Here is an 18,947-nt window from a genome sequence, read left to right as displayed (position 1 = left end):
TGCTGCTCAGCTTCTCCAGGCCACAAAGCAGAAGATGCTGCTGAATGCTGAGCCTTTACGCTCAGGGCCAGGTCAATGTGGCCTCAGGATGGCCACGGCTCTGAGCTGCTGAGACATCCCCCTTCGTGCAGCCAGTGCAACTCCACTCCTCCTCACAAGAATGTGATTGCGCACGGCCCAACATCATGACGTCACCGTGCGCTTGTGCATCAGCAGGATTAGATGACTGATCCTATTGGTGCTAATGCAGGGGAAGCGGAGCCGCTGCTGGGAAAGGTCCTACCGGTCAGGCGTGGAGGTAATGCGTTCCTGACCGGGCGTCCACATTAATTACATAAATAATGTAAAATCGCCAGTGGAGGCTAATAGGGATGTCCGGTACACCCCCGGACCACCCCTTAGTTTCGCCTATGCATGTAAACACCCTCTTGTTAATGATTTTGTAATTTATGCCACTGGTGTGTTTAAAATCCCTGTGCTAAACTCCACGTTACTCTGCACAGAATAGTGGAGGTATTGCTTTAATAAAACTTATATCTGCTTTATCACAAACTGACGGTCTAAGAATTCTTCCTTATCAGATGGGGGCTCATTTCCATGTCCAACAATCTGAAGCCACGGAAGCTGGAGATTAAGGCATCGCTGCACTGGTCACAATGAGAGAGTACAGTCCCGTGGCTTAAGGTAATATACCTTTCTTTTTTATGTATATTTTTTTTCTCATCGCTTGTGCCCAGTGCTGTGATCCCTTTCTTCTGTGTCTCTCAGAGGCTTGGAAAATGAACTCAGGTTGACGTGAGTTAAGTTTGTGATAAACAGCATATAACTGTTATAAGTGTGTTAAGTTAAATGTTAAGTTAAGTTAATGGTAAGCTAAAGTTTACGTGTTCAATCATCAATCATCTGTTTTATGTGTTGTTATATGTTAGATATGACTGAAGTATGAAAGATATTCTGTCTGTATAAATTTATCTGTCAGAACTGTGTCTACAAAGAGATTTGTCCTTCGGCTATTGGGAACAAACGGGGACGGACATTGACTTAGTAGCGTGGTGTATACTAGACTGAGTCTTGGTGCAGTCCTTGGGTTCCTTGTGCAGGGTGACGCACTGACGCGGGTCAGGTGTGAGAGAAGTGATACAAAGTAAAATCTGGGCCCCTGATTTTGAATCAGAAGGCATGTCTTGTTCGTTATTTGTTTCTCAAAATTATGATACTAACTTTTCCCAAATGTTTTTGAATATTCACTTTAAGATTACCATTGGATTTCAGAGGAAGGGGGTAATGTGTGGTGTGTAAGAGAAGTTACATCACTGGGCAAATTTGTGTTAAGATTAAATGCTTTATGTTCAGGCAGACTCAGATGAGAAAAAATTAAATTGCATGTAAGGAACTATAAAATAGGTAATAGAGATTTCTGTGTCTCTGGTATATATCTCTGCCAACAAACTATAGTGTTTGTTATTTAGGTAATCATTAATTGTGTATTGCGTTGTCTGTAGTATCTCTTCTGCCATTGCCATCTGGTGGTAGAAGTGGAGGATAGTTTGTGTATATTGTGCTTTTAGTAAGAATATTCCTGTGGATGCACAGGTAGGCTGTGAGATACAGTGAGTGCTGTGAGATACAGCAGGCTAGTAGATTGTTGAATGAGGCAACTACTCGATGGAACCTAGTAATTAGGGTTTGAGTGGTGTACAGATTCGCTGGAAGAGGCAGTATATGTGAGTTGAGTTGTATACAGATTCGCCAGCAGAGAGGCAGTATACGTGTGTTATTGCAATTGTTGTTGTTAGTGATTGAACTATATGGGTACAGATAATTCCAAATACCCTGAAAATTCTGTTGTTTATTACATGGTAGAGAGACATGGAGATAGCTGTGTTAAGTACTTAGGTGAATGGATTGATATTACCAGAGACACTGAATGTCCCTATCCAGAAACTGGATAATTTTACCCCTTGACAGTAAAGTTCCTTGAAAACCAGATTTTGGAAAAAATTACACCTAAGGACAAGGCAAAGCATTTGCAGATTCTAGATTTGTGGAAGCGAGAGGGGGATAAATGGAGACCTGAGAGTGCTTCTAGCTTTGTTCCTCCCCCGTATAATATAAACACTATATGTGATAGACTTCTTCCATCTCCTGTACCTCCTATACCTCATACCTCCTTATATCCTATGATATCAAAGGGAAGTTTGAGATAAGGAACTCAGAACAAAGTTTAGGGAATCAGGAACTAATTGATGACATTGAAGATGATGTCTGGTTTTACCATATGGCATTTTTGCTCACCATACCTCCTGAAAGTAATTAACAGGGTGGTGGCTTGAGTACTGGTCAACCGCAGCCTACTTCTACCATTACTCAGACTAGGACACTTGCTGATGCTGCTACTACTTACACACAAACTCCAACTGACACAGCTCATACTTTACATTCCCCTAGTGATACATCAGCCTCAACACATATATCGGAGCCAAATATATCACAAAAGTTATTTACCCCGGGGATATGCTCCCCCATTTTGATCTGGGGAAATCCCACAGTTATATAATACAAGTACATTATCTTCTATTTCACTTAAAAGTGACACCCTGGTTCAGAATCAAGAAGCAGTTTGGACGACCAAGCAGTGATTGATGATACCTGGGTAACCAAGGAGACATCTATGCCAACTTTTAAAGCTTCCCAAACTGATGTCTTGGCACTGAGTTCATGTGTTACTTTCAAATGCTATGTACAAAAAAAAAAAAGGAAAAAAAAAACAGACACTACTGAACTTGCAGATCCACAATGCCACATGTCATACACACCACTTGCCAGTTTAAAATTCAGCTCAGTTGCAGACATTATGGAGAAGCCACGCAATATTTAATTAGCAGGTACAGACAAAGGAGCAGCATCAACAAAGGGAGCAGGAACATTTTCAAATATTAGAGTTACAAATGCACAAGTGTAAAACCTTATGTGTTTTTGAGCATGAGCTGCCCAAGATTCCAATATAAGGGACCCCATGGGTAACTAAGTTCTGCTATTACAGAGTGGAACCCAAAAATGGATTTTAGGGAGTAAACCAAACATATGGAAACTTTTACAGAATCACATTTCCTGCTGGGATCTTTTAATCTTATAGGCATTAATATAAATCCAAATTTGACACCTTATCAGAGAATAAGTAGAAGTAACTACATTATGCCAGCGCTTATTCCAGCCCCAGCCACAAACCTGATTACCAGTGTGCTGTACCTAGTAAGCATAAATATAAGGAAAATAATCACAAATTAACAACAGGTGTGAATACCTTGGCTATAATAGTAGCTACACGCAGGAACAGATATCAACTCAGCCCTAAGCCCCAGTTACTCTTAGAGAGTAATATTGATAGCACAGACAATTTTGTACCTGAAAATTTGTTTATAACAGATTAGAGCACATTTTTTACATGATTTCCACTGTCAAGTTTACCTCCATGCTATGCATTTATTGAAAGGATATGTTCTGCACATGGGCTCTCCTAGGAGAATTTTAAATATCCCAAGGTTTAATAGTTACTTGATTTAATTAACAAAGAAACAAAATATAGTTATGAGACACCTTTAGAGGCTTTTAAACATATAGCTAAACACACATTTAATAATGTATTTTGGTATGGGACTAATTGGTATACAATTATTAAACATATTCCTCAAAAATTAATATTAGCATTTGTCAGAAATTAGCCAGTGAGAGAACGTGAGTACACTCCTCATGCTCACCTACCATTAGAACATTAGTACATGATATGGTCTTTAAATATTTGTTCATATTATTATCATATGTCCTCATGTTAAATAACTGTATTTTGTATTTTACAGGTACCTATAGTTGAAAACTATTTTAAAGACTCCATGGAGTATTATAAACCAAAGCGATTCATTTTTCTTTTTTTCTCTTTTTTTCTTTTTTTTCATTTTACATGATCATGATCAGTTTTTCTAAATGTATGTAGGAAAATATATATTTTTTATTTATCTGTTTTTTGAAAATGATGATAACATGAGTGTTTATTCCCCCAGAACTGAAGTAACTATCAGTATTTTTTTCCAGGATCATCTCTAACTCTTTCAATGTACATTCTTCACATTTTACTTTTTGTATTTGAATTACAGGAAAAGCCCTAGTCCTTACTAATATATTAGATATGAAAGACTTTGAGCAAATGATATGTTTATGGGACATGAATGTTTTCTTTGCTTGTGCTGTTTACATACAGTTAATGTTTTACATGGTTCCCTCATGCACAAAGAAATATTTGTCTCCAACAAGGACCTATAAGCTAATGGGTTCTCTGCTCCTAAAGGAATGACTTTATCACCCTGTTATAACTCTATAATAAACAAATCCTATCACACTTATACAACACTAGAGATTCAAATTCTAAGGTAAGAAGTATACAATGTCCTATCTAAAGTGAGTGTACGCTCTCTAACCCAGTCCTCTTTTGTCATGAGTACTACAAATAGCATAACTCACCTCTGCAGCGCAGGCCTGTTCACTAAACGGACACCTCAGGACCCTCCTTCAAGGGTTGGTCTGTGGCTCCACTCTCCACCTCCATGTCCAGGCTCACTAACAGTGCTGGTTCCTTTCAGGGGTCTTTGACCTGCACCAACATCCTGCTCTCAGACCTTTACCTCAGACTCACTCTCCCTGACCAACTACCACATGTCTGACCACCTGACTCCTGACCTCTTCAGCAGCTGCAGAGGCTGCAAGGAATTGTAGTCTGTCTATGCAATGACAGACACGTTTACTGTACAAGTTTTTACCTGATCTTAAAAGTATATAGTATATTGTATAGACATTCTTTAATATCTTAGTTGATGTGCAGAAATATTTTCTATGTTTTATGAAGTTTAATATATATACTTTGGGATATGATATATTATTTGGATTGGAAAGGGATGCTGTGTTTGTTTGTTTTGTTTGTGTGTGATAGGATTGTCACAATGGGTGGTGAGAGATTAAAAAAAGAAAATAAAGTATGTAGACGTATAAAGATGTTGTGTAGGGTGAAGATGATTGGATCCTGGAATGTGAAGAGTTTGCCTGAAAAAAAAAAAAGTGTATTTTCAGGGACACTTGTAGAGTTGGAGAGAGGATGAGGAAAGTCTGATTCTGAGAAGGGTACTTTAATAGAGGCATATTCTGATGTATGTAATATGAATGTGTTTGAATTTAGGTAACATATGACAGTTCAGACTTCAGGGATAATGAATTATTTAATGCATTTGAAACATTACTCAACACTACTGTACTCCGCAGGCATAGTCCAAAATTTCAAGCTGCCTAAAGAAATGTATCATTGACATGATCCAGTCTGATGAAACAGCAAAACAGGCTGCAATAAGGAGAATTTTAACGCCTGAAAATAAAAATGTGTGGCTCACTGCAAGGTTTTACATCTGTAACTTGTGAAAAATATATTAGTCTTATTTTAAGTAAGAAAGGTGGAAGGCATCTGGGAAAATGAGAGGGGATGACCAGTAACACCAAAATCACTACTACCTGGCCTGGCAGAGACAGCCCATAGGATTACTCACAATGTAAGTGAAGGTATGGTGAGGTATATTGGTGTTCTCTCAACTTCTCCTCCTATGCAGTGACAGCCCAGAGGCTTACTCACAATGTAAGGGAAAGTATGGTGAGGTATATTGGTGTGATCCATTTGTCACATGCCTCATTCACAAGGACCTTTACTGGCAATACAGACTGACTTCATACAGTTTCCACCCAGTAGAGATGTAAAATATGTATTAGATATTGTGGTGTAAAGTATTAATTTTACAGAAGAAGGTTTTCAAGTTATTGTAATTTTAGTATAATATGATCAGGGTACACATGTCACAGGACAAGTATTTCAGGGTGCACTGCACCTACAAGCCACTAGAAACATAAAATAAATTGTCAAAAGTCACATAGGATATAGGATTGAATTGGGTGAATGCTCTATACAAGTCTTGCATAGCATCCGGGTTATTCCCAGGTCTCTATAAAATTAGTCTCCATATGAGATATTGTTCAGGAAATGCCCACATTTAATTTTATTATTTTAGGTCCAGAGAACAACCATTATAAACTACTACTACTGTTAAACAAGCAGGTTTTATTTTTACAGCAGAGCATCGTCTCCTCCCAGGTCACAACAGGCCATGATGTGATGCCTGGTGAGTGTGTGTATAGTAAGTAAATTTTCTATGTTCAGGATCATGTTTAGATCGTACCAGGTGCTCCTAACCACCTCCACTGCAGTAAAGGTTCCTGAGAAGCCTACCTGGATCCATGCTTCATAATGTAAGAGAGTAGCCGACCTGGCATCTTCTAGCTCACGAGCAAGAGGCACCTACGAGGAGGCTGATGTGACCCCAGCTTTGGAGGCACTGTTCAAACAGTGAATAAGGAACTAGCTTGGTATGGTAAGTAGGTAACAGAGGAGAGTGGGGCAGGTGAGGCTGTCCTGCTCAACCTGAACCCCACAAAGAAGGAGGATAATAAATCTCTAGAACTTAAAATGTTTCTAATAAAGTTGATTTTTTAAAAATTAATAGTAGGAATTTTAACTTTCCAACTCACTGGAGATCTGGAGTCGAGTGCTGTGGTAAGCAGGTAGCAATACCCACCTGTGGTTCCTACATGATTGGTGACACTGCCCATTACCTCATTATCATGACATAAAATAATAATAATACATGGCATAATCATTACAGGTGCCAGTTGTTATCTGAAGTTTCCTGTTGTATATGTAAATATTGAATTAAACTGTATTGTTCCCATAGTTTCTTATGTAAATAGAAGAAACCATTATGATAGTTAGAGATGCTAAATTTAAACCTATACAGATAAGTTTTCATGTAACAAAATAATACTCATAATAGTATAGAGGAGGTCCAAGATTAATTTTAAATATCTGGATAGATATTTACCAAAGGGTATATTTTTGGTATGTGGGAATAGTGCTTATTGTTACTTTCCATCTAATTCTTCTGGGGTTTGTTATTTAGGACAACTGACATTTCTTGCAGCTCACATCAACAAAACCTCTTTAATATCTTTAACACGAAGGAAAAGGTCATTGCCTCCAGATTGTAGGTCAGATTTGCCTCTGCTATCTGACGTGCAGTATAAAGCTTTGGGTTTTTCTTTATTGGGGATCCCAGGTCTCAGTGTGTACAATACCAGGGTCATATTTAGTATTGCTTGTGGAATGGCTAAAACTATAAATGCCACTAGCACTGCTATTTCTCTGATCAATCATGAATTAAGAGAGGTTAGAGATGGAATGTTAGAAAACAGAGTAGCCATAGATTACTTGTTACTAAAAGCAGGTAGTGGATGTGAACACCTCAAAGGCATGTGCTGTTTTAATATTTTGGATAATTATAATCCCATTGAGAAGAAAATAAAACAGTTACAAGATATACAAGAAAGCATGCACCAATATCAAGGCTGGGATGCTTTTGGATGGACAGGAAAAGGTATAACTAATTGGTTTATGCAAATATATCGCATTTCGTCATGATGGGTTTGTTAACAATTGCTATAGTATACATATGTATAAAGTGTTTTCCCACAATGATACATGGATTCAAGAACATGTGTACCCCAAAACCAGGATCCTCAACTACTTATTTTATGACCACAAAGCCTATTCTGTATGTACCCACAATATAAACTCAGCTTATACATATTACTTTCCCCCCCAATATTTTCTGCTTATTTACTTGCATGCACACAAACCAGCTGCTGACATGTATATGGTAACAAGGCTTGTGCCTCAATCCAATGAAGGACTGAAGAATCTCTTTACTGACGCAATTCTCCAGGTTTTCACTAACTCTGGCGGGGGTGGTGCGCTCCACACCTTTACCAATAGTCCTGCGTGACGAAACCAGAGCATGTACTATATCCCTATATCCTCATTTCCTTTTCCTATCTCACTTAGAAATATATTTAGAACTGTGTAATTAGCACCATTTTGATGTAAGTATTTTTATTATTTATTGAGTCTCCCTTATCCAAAGTGCATGGGACCAAGGGTATTTTGGATATCGGAATATTCTGTATTTTGGAATATTTGCATACCATAATGAAATGTCTTAGGAATAGGGTCCAAATCTAAACACAGAATGCATTTATGATTTATATACACCTTATACACACAGCCTGAAGGTAATTTTATACAATATTTCCAATAATGTTGTGGCTCAAACAAAGTTTGTGTACATACATGAAATTCATTTATGTGTCATATACACCTTATACACACAGCCTGTAGGTCATTTTATACTTTATTTTCAATAATTTGTGCCTTAGACAAAGTTTGTGTACATTGAACCATCAAAAATCAAAGGATTCACTATCTCAGTCATGCTAAAAATATTCTGTATTTCGGAATATTCCGTATTTTGGAATATTTGGATATGGGAGACTCAACTTCTATATATATATACATATATATATATATATATATATATATATATTATATATATATATAAAGTTTTAAAACTGTCTGACAAGAGAGCCCCTGGGGACACCATCAGACTTCTCATAGTTATTCTACAGTCCTGTGAAAGAATTTCCACCCCTTTCTACCTTCTGCAGTAATGTAGAATCAGCCTTTGATATAGGTGACAGCACATGTTAAATATACAAACTGAGGGTAACATCAACTATATACATTAGAATGGAATAAGAAACAAAATAGGAAACAATTTCCTAAGAGGAAGAGCATAAACAGAAGTAGCTGCTTCACATACTGTATCTCAGATCAGAGCACACTCACAACTAGTTCACTGTGTGCCTGATGCTAGCAAAGAACAGGTTCTTTCCTGCCAAAGGTATGCATGAAAACATTGCTGTAAGGTAGCGTCAGAAGAATACAGTATCGATTCCTACCTATCGATTCCTACCTACCTATACCTTCTAAAATTGTCGCTATTGAGTGTGGTTCCAAAGCACAAAAAGTTATTATTCAATATAAAAACAGATGGTTACATGCTGTGATTTAAATACATTTAGCGCAAATAAATCATACAGACCCAAGGTACAGTTTTTACATACACACGCGCTCTGGACCCAGATACCGGCATCAATATAGAAACCTCTGTCAACAGCAAGGCAAGAAGACTGGCATCCAAGTTTAGAGAGCCCACATATATACACTAGCAGAGATAGGCAATACAATAGAACAGTTTGGCATGATTCCATTGGTTCTTCCTGGTTCTTCTGTTACAGTATAGTTCATAGGTCAATTCGAAAGGGCACAAACCAGCCTCCAACAGCCCTTTGTGTTCTTTTTCCCACTGCATACTAAATCTAAGCTGGTTACATTACAGAGTACATTTTAATGTTTAACTCTCTATAGTCCATAGTTTGCAGACACATGTTGTGATCTTATCACCGATGGTACCGGAAATCTGCAAAGACACAGTGGATCAGTACAACACCAAACACGGACTGCTTACCATGTACTAAACCTTAGATATCAAATTACATTTATTTCACAACATTAATAATACTGAATAAACCTTGAATATTACACTTTAATGCTAGGGAACCTTTTATGTAAGTGTGCAGTGTGTAAGTATTGGAATTTTGGAAAAGATGCTAGTTACCGTTGTGCGACTACGTGTTTGTGGAGTACACCATGGTATGTGTTTTGCAGGGTTAATCATTTTATATGTTTTAGTGACTGTATTTATATGGTGAGGACTTTCAACTTCTTTCTATTGCATAGGAATTGCATGACGTTAAATAATAGCATCGCCGTATGTACTTATAATGGGCGAGATTCACTAAAATGGCGCTGAGCGGCCAGTCGCAAAATGGCATCTTATTGCCATTCGCAAAATGGCGTTGCGCAGATTTAATTTTAAACCGATCCTGTCTCATCCAATTATCCGGCTTCGACAACAGGTCCACAGGTAAGTGCTAAAATAAGGCTGAAGATGGAGTGTCAGACTGGGGTGTAGAAAACTTTTTGGGCCCCATAGTACCCCACACTCTAAATTTTCTAGAGAGGCACCTTTCTCTGTAGCAGTTGTTCATTTTATGCTCAATTAGGAATGCCCTAGACAATTTTATGCCCCATAATAGTATCCTAGGTAATGTTATGCCCCATAGTAGTTCCATACTCTCCCGGAAAACTGGGTGGCGCTCCTGGCCTCCATGAAAAGAGCGCAAGTCTCCTGTACCCCCCTTTAGTTGCCTGCACCTTCCCCTCCCTCCTGCCCGCAAGCAACTTGCAACCCCCTGCAGCTGCCAACTTACAGAGCACAAGTGGGTGGTCTGGGGGGGCCGATTAGTGATTTGCGCTGGATCGCATCATCGTAGTCCTGCCCCATGCTATACAATGCCTGTGATATAAGTGTCACCACACCCCCTGCAAAGCCCACTTATGCGGCCGCCATGCCCTCTCTAGGCCGACCAAGTCAGCAAGTATGAGTAGTTCCTTAGTTCATGACCCAAAGTAGTGCCCTTTGTTCATTGTATGCCCCATAGTAGTGCTGCCAGTACACACAGTGCCCCCAATTAACATTATGCCATATATTGTCCCCAGTACATGTTATGTCACATTAAATTGTCCTTAGTTCATAATGTCACATTGTAGTGCCTACAATTCATATTATGCCACATTGTATTGACCCCAGTTCATTTTATGCCACATTGTAATGCCCCCATTTCATATTATGCCTCACTGAAGTGCCCAAAGTTCATACAGTGCAACATTTTCAGTGCCCCATTTTATATTTAACATCACAGTGCCTCAGTTCATATTGTGCCACATTACAGTGTTCCCTGTTCATATGATGCCATACTGTAGTGTTTCAAGTTCATATTGTGCCACATTAGAGTTCTCCAGTTTATATGTAATATGACGGTACCCTCCAGTCCATATTAAACCACATTATACTACTGTCGAAGCTGGATTATTGGCTGAGACAAGATCAGTTTAAAATTGAATCGCAGTGACACCATCTTGCGACTGGCCGCAAGACGCCATTCTGCGAAGTGGCCGCCTAGGCGCCATTTTGGATGGACTCACACTTTAGTACATGTGGCGATGGTGCCATTAGCGTCATGCGAATGCATATGTGACCATCATCATATGTTGCGGCGATTCACTAAAAGCCTATTTCATTACTTTACGTATTATAAGGGATATATTCCAGAAAAGGCTTTACAGTATTGCATTAAGCAAGTGGCCAGATGACAACTGGCTTGTGTAGATAAGCTTCCTGCATAGTGTTTGCCCACTACGGGTAGTCTGGCTAGATTAAATAAGCAGGCTTCCTGCAATGACATGATTTCGGGGGCTGGAGTGTCACCTTGGGTCTGTCTCTTGTAGTTGGGATATTTTGCATTTTCACACAAGAGACTGACAGAGGTATCTTTCCTTTGAACACAGGAAAGGTGGGAGGGCCTGTTGACAGGACCTGTAGAACTATCTAGAAAATGTTAGAGACAAATGCACTCATCTTCATACACACATTAAATATGTCTTTATATCAAACCCTGAATACTCACACATTTCATATTCACACATAAGGTTCAATAAGCATCAAAATGTATGATTTAAGTTGGTTAAGTTAGTTTAAATGCTGAGAAATAAAGTTATTTGATAACTAAGGTATTATACATGATAAGCAAGTTGTGTTTGGTTTTGTTCTGATGCGTACGCTTTTTACAGCATTCTGGTGTTATCGGTGGAGAGATCGCATCATGCAAACTCAAGTTATGGATTGCAGAACTTACAAGCAACAAAATGTTTAAATGTTACAGAGGGCGTTACTAGAAAGATTCCCCTGTTGTTAGAGGCAGGGAGAGTCTATTTGAACCAGCCTGTTAAATGTGCTGTAACATATGCTTCTCCTCTGGGAACCAATGACATCAGCAAAGAAAATTCCCCATTGTCCTGTTTTAGTCTGGGGGGGATAAATATGTGTGCCCGGATACTGTTTTTTTTTAGTCCATGCTGAATGGTGTATGAACTGAAGGTCTCTTACTGATGCCTATCTCCGTGTCCGGAGGCGCAGCGTATGTATACTGTACTTGGGTCTGTATTATTTCCGTTTACGCCTAAATTGTGTATGTATCAATTGACTGAACTTTTACCTTAATAATATTTCTGCTTTGGTACCACAGATTCCACTCCTGTCTTTATTTGCGGTCAGACTGCGTACGCAAATTGGCGTTATTCTTACAGGTTTATAGGAAGGATTTTAGAAAGGTATAGGCAGGGGTATATAGAGGTTCATTTTAAAATCAACAGTACCCAGTTGAGATTATTCCAATGTACAAGCCCCCTTTACCATTATAACATTTGCTACACACATCCTTCAGTAAATATGGAATGTCACCTCATTTAGGCCTGGCAACGGGTCAGACCCAAATGCTTAGCAGAAAATTCTAGGAACTTGGTAGACGACTATAAGACCTTGACCGAGGCTCCCTAAGCCTCAGGGCCCCTTAGCAATAGTACCCTGTGGCCGGAGGCTGACCACACGTGATTAAAATGTCTTCCACGGCACTGAAGGGATTAACCCTCATGCCACGGCACCATTGTTAAAAGGACCTTTAGGCGCTGTGTGCCACGTACTGCAAATGTATATGTAATGTGTTTGAATATATTATATGTGTGCTGTGCGCAGTTGTGGAAATGTACTTTTAAATGTATAGCCTATGCACTTATAAGGAATGTATAATGGTGCATACACACGATCAGATTTTTCTTCAGATCTGAACGATAACGATTTTAAAAATCCTTCAATCGTTCATATCTGAAGGAAAATCTGACAAATCTGACATGTTTGAATGATGAACGATGTGTATTCCCGATGGTCAGATAATGATATCTGGCATCTGATGTGTTTGCAGTCAGTTTTGGACGATTTCAGTCATGTTAATGCAGTCACACATCGTTCATAGGGCCTGATTCAGAGCCACTCGTAAGCGGCTGCTCGTTTGCTCCGAGCGATGTTCGCCCAACTGCGCATGCGTACGGCTCATAATACGCATGAGCGAACCAGTCAGTGCGAATGCCTGCTAATTTGAGTGACAGAATGAGGCGTTTGTGGGTGGTAACAGGGGAAGGTGCTTGAAAACGGGCAGTGGTGATCCGAACGCAGGCTTGCCAAAAGGTCAAAACGGGCGTTTTAAGGGTGTGCATAATTAACAAAGCAGCGTCATCGACCACGTCACTTGGTTGTTTCTTAGCCTGAACTGCTCGCATGATTGCGGTAGGAAAATCCAACCACAAGCACTGCGAGCAGTTCATTCGCCTTTCGATGTACTCGATTAATCTAATAAATAGCGGAGATGACGTAGGATGCGAGCGGCCAGGGGGCGTTTTTTACAAAAAAAAGACTGCATGTTTTGTTTGCTCGTTCAGACATAGAGGCGTCAACAGACCGCAAAGAGCGAACGGTCAATTTAAATAGCCAGCCCCTTTTTCTGGATGAGCGAGCGCAAATAGCATCCGGCTCTGAATCAGGCCCATAGTTCAAATCGTTTGCAAAATCGTTCACATCGTTGGTCAAATCGTTCAATCGTTCAAATCTTTCAATCGTTCAATCGTTCATCTGCACATCTGACACATCTGACCCTGTGTATGCTCCATAAGTTATTCTGTTTTAGAAGGCTGTAAGAGTTAGAAGCAAATGGCTTTTGAGACATTCTCACCTCCTAGAGATATGTTAATTATCCTGACGTAGTGGCCAAACCAGTGGCGTAACTAGGGCAGGGTGAGCAGGGTGCGTGCCCTGGGCGGCGTGGGACCGGTGGCGCAGGGGGGGCGCCACCGGCCACGGTACCGGCCCGCCCTAGTTAGCCAGTGTAGCGCCGACCGCAGTGAGTTTGGTCAGCACTACCCATTTACACAGGACCGGCGCTAGGCTTCCAGCGCCAGTCCTGTGCTGCACAGCTGAGCCCCTTCCCTCCCCCTGAGCGCTTGCCCAATAGCGCCAGGAGGAGGGTGGCAGGCGGGCTCAAGCTGTGCTAACACACACATTGCCGCCAGCATGGCAGCGATGTGTGTGTTATTCAGCAGCCAATGAGAGCCAGACAGACTCTCATTGGCTGCTGCTGCTGCACAGTGCTGGCAGAGATGTGTGTGTAAACAGCAGCGAATGAGAGTCAGATAGACTCTCATTGGCTGCTGCAACGCCCACTGCAAGAGCCGGGCTTCTGTCCGGCTCCTGCAGTGAGTAAAGGGAGAGAAGTCATGATGTCATGACGTCTCTACCATAATGCAGAGCGCGCCAGCCCGGGAGGGCTGATGTGCGGACATTGCGGCGCCGGGAGCCGGAGCAGGACCGTGGATGCAGGTAAGTTTTTTTATAAATTTTTTATTTTTTTTACTATGTATTGAGAGGGGGGGCACCTCTACTGGGGGCAGTAATTGGGGGCATTCTCTACTGGGGGCAGTAATTGAGGGCACCACTGGGGGGAACCTCTACTGGGGGCACTAATTGGAAGGGACTACTACTGGGGGCACTAATTGGGGGGACTACTACAGGGGGCAGTAATTGGGGGCACCATTGGGAGGAACCTCTACTGGGGGCACTAATTGGTGGAACCACGGGGGGAACCTCTACTGGGGGCAGTAATTGGGGGGATCACTATTGGGGGGCTGCATAAGGGGGATTACTGCTGGGGGCACTGTATAAGGGACACAACTGGGGGCCTGCATAAGGGGGACCACTACTGGGGGCACTGTTTAAGGGGTACTACTGGGGGCCTGCATAAGAGGGACCACTACTGGGGGTACGGCATAGGATGGACTGTATAAGGAACACTACAGGGGTTAAGGTGCATATGGAAAGGAATGTTAAGAGTAACAAGAAAGGGTTTATGTGTCCTGCTGACATGCCCCATTGTCAAGTGACCCCGCTCCTTGTGACCACGCCCATTTTTTTGATGCGCGCGCCTTAGGCGCGCGCATATTGGGGGGGGTGCCATTTTAAAATTTGCCCTGGGCTCCAAATACCCTAGTTACGCCACTGGGCCAAACCCTTCGTTTACAGCACTTTCATTGAAATGCGAGCTAGGAAGGTTCCGGTGTGTCTCTATTTAAAATACCCTGCAAGTTTGGGGAAAACAATTTGTTTGGGTTTAAGGAGCTATTATTGAATTGAGCTTCCTAAGAATGTTCATAAGGTGTTAAGACAGGGGAAGCCAAACTGGTTTTATGCATTGTTCCTCGTATATGAAAGAATGAATGCAATTTATCAGTTCCTGTGAAATGTTATATTTACCGAGAGACAGTCTTTGCTAAGTTTGTGTGTTTGAGGAAATATTTTTGGGTGGTAACGAGGAAATTTAGTTAATTTCTGTGAAATGTAAGATGTGTTTATTTATGTTTTGTGCGATAGCATGATTGGCTAAGAGGAACCCAGGGCGGACTTACCCCCTGTGGTAATGTGCAGTGCAGTGGCATAAAAGAAGGCTGTGTGCCTGGTAAAAGTGTAAATCTCTGTATATCCTTTGTGGAGAAGAACTGCTGATTGATAAGATTGCTGTATGCTGATGTACCCCTTCAACTTGAAGGACGAGTCATATTCAAGACTTTGAGCAATAAACAACTTTGCCTGATTACAATTGCACTTGCATCCTGCGACCAACAGAATTGCGCCAAAGGCTATTCCATTCTCCGGCTGTTCTGGGTGGAGTGCCACATCCCCAAGTTCAAGCCCTCTGCCCACTACCGTGCAGAGCCTAGTCCATTGTGAGGGATCAGGAGGAATCAGCCGACACCAATCAGGATGTGTGGCATCAGCTAGTTAACGCATACCCAGCAGAAGCAGTTCCAGGTGCCAAGGTAGGAGCCTGGGTGTTCATAAGTGGTTCCGAGTGCCGATAGGAGGATCTTGGTGGTGGCAGCATTGTTATATGCCCACGGCATAGTGGGTGGAGTCAGTGACAGGCGGTCACTGACGCTAAGTGGGATTTCCTGATACCCAAGATCCAGTGGGGATCGAAACCCCAATCTGTGATCAGGAGTCGGCAAGAGGCCATCTGGTCACATACCCCCTGCACCCACTATTGCTACATGAGTTCCAATGCGCACTGTGCATGCGTGAACCAGCCGTCCAATGAGTGCTGAAGCATTTGACTGAATATGAGCATATAATATTGCCCGAAACACTTCAGAAGTCATTCTGCTGCTTTTGTCAGCAGTCACATAATCAATATATACAAGGGAACCAGTTCCATTGGCAGCCATACATGCCCACGCCATGACACTACCACCATGCTTCACTGATGAGGTGGTATGTTTTGGATCATGAGCAGTTCCTTTCCTTCTCCATACTCTTCTCTTCCCATCACTCTGGTACAAGTTGATCTTTGTCTCATCTGTCCATAGGATGTTGTTCCAGAACTGTAATGGCTTTTTTAGATGTTGTTTGGCAAACTCTAATCTGGTCTTCCTGTTTTTGTGGCTCACCAATGGTTTGCATCTTATGGTGAACCCTCTATATTCACTCTTGTGAAGTCTTCTCTTGATTGTTGACTTTGACACACATACACCTACCTCCTGGAGAGTGTTCTTGATTTGGCCAACTGTTGTGAAGGGGTTTTTCTTCACCAGGGAAATAATTCTTCTGTCATCCACCACAGTTGTTTTCCGTGGTCTTCCAGGTCTTTTGGTGTTGCTGAGCTCTCCGGTGCGTTCTTTCTTTTTAAGAATGTTTCAAACAGTTGATTTGGCCACACCTAATGTTTTTGCTATCTTTCTGATGGGTTTGTTTTGATTTTTCAGCCTAATGATGGCTTGCTTCACTGATAGTGACAGCTCTTTGGATCTCATATTAAGAGTTGATAGCAAGTGATTCCAAATGCAAATGTCACACCTAGAATCAAGTGCAGACCTTTTACCTGCTTAATTGATAATGAAATAACGAGGGAATAGCTCACACCTGTCCATGAAATAGCTTTTGAGTTGATAGTCCCTTTACTTTTGGTCCTTTAAAAAGTGGGAGGCACATATTGAAACTGTTGTAATTCCTACACCGTTCACCCGATTTGGATGTAATTACCCTCAAATTAAATCTGAAAGTCTGCAGTTATATCACATCTTGTTTGTTTCATTTCAAAACCATTGTGGTGGTGAATAGAGGCCAAAATCTGAAAATTCTGTCAATGTCCCAATATTTATGGACCTGACTGTATGTGCTGTAATTAAAAATGCTTACATGTCTGTTGAACTGTACAGCAATACAAAGAAAATTAGCATGGAATCTATTACTATGGCTTCAAACATCATTTACCTGTTTGAAGATTTAACACTAACATATGGGAATGCATTAAAAAATGAAAAAAATAAATACAACTACTACTTTCCATACTGATGCAGTAATTACAAGTTTGTGTTCACATTACAAAATATATGAGTATTTTTAAAAACATTACATGGCATAATATAATGACTATATATAACTCCAACAAAGGCATGTTTATATACATTTTATTTTCAAAACTTGATTGGTGTAATGAACCCCATATTCTTTCAGTCAGTAATACACATATTATAAAACATTACCTTTTGCAGTGAATGAAATCACTCCCAAGACATGTTACGTGACATTCAAATTTATTGTATGTCAGCCATCTTGTGGTAGTCCTCTATGTGATCCGCAGCACAATGGCCGTGTCACCAAAGGTACGCCCAGGTCCCTGGACCTATCAGTGAGTATCTTACTGAGTGCATTCACTCTTCTTCCAACATGAGGGCAGCAAGATTCACGCAGAGAGAGCTCCTCATCCAGACCCAGACATTACCCTTAATTACCAACAGGGTGAAGGGACTGCAAAGGATTCGGCAGGTGGTAAGCTCCAGGAGGACAGTGGTGCAGTTGGAGCGTCGCTGGAGTGATCTCTGCAAGAGACAACCTGACCTTTTGGTGATGCTGCACATGGTCATTGCCCGCCGCAGTGCAAAAAGTAAGTATGCTCTATGGGCCTGATTCAGAGCCGCTAGCTCTGAATCAGGGCGGGATTCTTTTTTTTTGGAGCGGCCTCTTGGTCGCTCACATAGCTGTGGGTGACCACCCACAGCTATAGTGAGCGGCCATTATGATGGTCGCGATGGTCAAGACCATCGCGACCATCGGACTTGCGACGATACCCTTGTGATAGGGTCTCATTCATCACAAGCCCCAGAGAGCTTTCGGCTCTAACAGAGCCGGAAGCTCTCCACTGACATCACTTGTGATGTCAGTGGGGCCGCCTCCAAACGACAGGCGTTCTCATGGGAACGCCTCCGTTTGGGCAGCCACCCCCTCGGCCCGCCCACCAAAGGGAGCGAGCTGTCACTCAGCATCGACAGCTCGCACCCTTTGGTGCGAGACCCGGAGCGACGGATTGCCCATCGGTAGCCAGGTCTCGCGCATGCGCACGACGGACCCGGCTCCATCGTGCGCATGCGCTGTGGGCCACCATCGACCCGGTTGCGAGCACTCAGCGCTTGCGACCGGGTCTGAATCAGGCCCAATGTTCATAAATGAGTATGCATTAAAATTACATAACTTCAAATGTTTTTTTGTTTGCGGTTTTTATTTTACACTGTTTTTGGCTCACCTATGTTTCTATAGTGTATATCAATATATGTCAATCAATTTGCAATAAACAATGTTCAGAACTTGTTTACTTGTACAAAGTACAAATGTTGTCCTTTATTTACAACATATTTTTATGTTGCTGCGTTGAAAGGAGTCAGTCATCAGGTCCTTGGCAATGAGGAAGAAGTCAAGAAATAGGCTGAGAAATCCCAACTTCAGAGGGCAAAGAAGATGCCTCAGCTGCTGATGAGTTGGGACAGGCCTGTTAGAGAGGAGTGCCCTCCAGCACTGTATCCTACCCTGTATGAAGCCTATATGAACAATGTAAACTGGGATTTTGTCTGCACT

Source organism: Taudactylus pleione, unplaced genomic scaffold, assembly GCF_031769625.1.
Source record: "Taudactylus pleione unplaced genomic scaffold, aTauple2 ptg000471l, whole genome shotgun sequence".
NCBI classification, from domain to species: Eukaryota; Metazoa; Chordata; class Amphibia; order Anura; family Myobatrachidae; genus Taudactylus; species Taudactylus pleione.
This window is presented reverse-complemented; position numbering follows the sequence as displayed.